General features: G+C 45.3%; 1 pseudogene; it reads left to right on the top strand.

Annotated features, from left to right (window-relative positions):
* Nucleotides 1-213: 213 nt before the first annotated feature.
* LOC138378115 (tropomyosin alpha-3 chain-like) lies at nt 214-894 on the top strand (annotated as a pseudogene).
* Nucleotides 895-2,143: the final 1,249 nt, after the last annotated feature.

The following is a 2,143-nucleotide window of genomic DNA, read 5'->3' as shown; positions in this document are numbered from 1 at the left end:
TGCCCTCAAAAGTGTGTATGTAAGATTTATTCCTCTCAGAAACAATATCCAAGTCTTGCTCTTTCTTTAAGACTGATTGACGAGGAGCGGCTCCAACACCGAGAGGAGCAAGCAGGAACGGGAGCGCAAGCAGGAGCAAGGTAGGCACCGTGGCTGTGCTCACCACCGCTGAGGCGGTGAAGCCCGAGATCCAGGTTCTGTAACAGCAGGCTGATGGTTCAGAGGAGAGAGCCAAGCGTCTCCAGCGGGAAGAGGAGGGACAAAGGCGGACCGGGAACAGGCTGAGGCTCAGGTGGCCTCCTTGAACTGCAGGATCCAGCAGGTTGAAGAGAAGCTGTACCGTGCTCAGGAGCGCCTGGCCACTGCCCTGCAAAAGCTGAAGGAAGTGGAAAAAGCTGCTGATGCTAGTGAGAGAGGTATCAAGGTTATTGAAAACCGGGCCTTAAGAGATGAAGAAAAGATGGAACTCCAGGAAATCCAACTCAAATAAGCTAAACATATTGCGGAAGAGGCAGATAGGAAGTATGAACAGGTGGCTCCTAAGCTGGTGGTTATTGAAGGAGACTTGGAACGCACAGAGGAACAAGCTGAGCTGGCAGAGTGCCGTTGTCGAGAGATGGATAAGCAGATCAGACGGATGGACCAGAACCTGAAGTGTGTGAGCGCTGCTGAGGAAAAGTATTCTCAAAAAGAAGACAAATATGAGGAAGAGATAAAGATTCTTACTGATAAACTAAAGGAGGCAGAGACCGTGTTTAGTTTGCCAGGAGATAGGTAGCAAAGCTGGAAAAGACAATTGATGATTTGGAAGATAAACAGAAATGTACCAAAGAGGAGCACCTCTGTACGCCAAGGGTGCTGGATCAGACTCTGCTTGACCTGAATGAGATGTAGAGCACTCCAGTCCCGCCCTGTCACTGCTTCTCCCTCTGACCCAGACTCCACCTGAAGCCAGCCTGCCTGAAGCAAAGGTGACCTTTAAACTGAGGGTTGATCTCTAACTGGAAGGCCGCTTTCTCCTTTTGCCCAACTCACCACCATGTCTTTTTCACCAAACAGTCTCTGCCTCTTCCCAGAGATTCCAGCTGGGCTACAGGCTGAGCACCTTTGGGAACAACAATTAAGGAAATCTGAGTAAAATGCAAAATGTCTTTAAAAGCATGTTATGATGCACACATTTTGCAAGTACCTTTTTTGTTGTTGTAGCAACCATTTGTAAAACATTCCAAATACTTCCACAGCTCTGATGCATCAATCTAATCCCTTTCTCACTTTTGGAAGGTGACTTTTCAGCTTAATACATACTGCCCTCTCCATAGAGGAGGGAAAAAGGTATGGGTCTGCCTTACTGAGAACCAAACAGAGCTCAGGGAAAGACTCCACTATGGGAAACCTCATTGCTCTGTACAAAGTACCAGCCAAACCGGAAAGGTGATCCCAGGAGGAGTTAGCCAAAACAAAACAACCAACAAAAACATGTTGTTCAGGTTTTCAGCTTTAAGGTATCTTTAGACAACTTTATTTTTCATTAGAAGTGACCACATTAATTTGGTGAGACCTTTGAGACCAAATTTTTGTCCTATCTCTGCCCCCTTCCTAACCACTCACAGAATGGATCATGTGCCCCTTACGTTGAGTTGACCACGTAATTGCTCTCCTGTGTCCTTGAAAGAAAGCAAATTATGTTTTTGTCACTGATTTAGCCATATAAAACTTATCTCATTCCACTTTTGTGGGTCTGAAGCTGCTATCTCTAAAAGTGCCATCTCCAAAGTCATAAAATGTAACCAGAAGATATTTGCACTTCAGTGTTTATTGCAGCATTATTCACAATGGCTAAATTATGGAATCAGCTTAAGGGTTTATCAAGGGATGAATGGATAAAAATGATGTGGTGTATGTACACAAAGGAATATTATTTAGCCATGAAAAAGAAGGAAATTTTTTTTTTTTTTTTTTGAGACAGAGTCTCGCTTTGTTGCCCGGGCTAGAGTGAGTGCCGTGGCGTCAGCCTAGCTCACAGCAACCTCAAACTCCTGGGCTTAAACGATCCTACTGCCTCAGCCTCCCGAGTAGCTGAGACTACAGGCATGTGCCACCATGCCCGGCTAATTTTTTCTATATATATATTTTAGTTGGCCAG

This window comes from Eulemur rufifrons, chromosome 30, assembly GCF_041146395.1.
Source record: "Eulemur rufifrons isolate Redbay chromosome 30, OSU_ERuf_1, whole genome shotgun sequence".
Taxonomy (NCBI): domain Eukaryota; kingdom Metazoa; phylum Chordata; class Mammalia; order Primates; family Lemuridae; genus Eulemur; species Eulemur rufifrons.
This window is presented reverse-complemented; position numbering and strand designations above follow the sequence as displayed.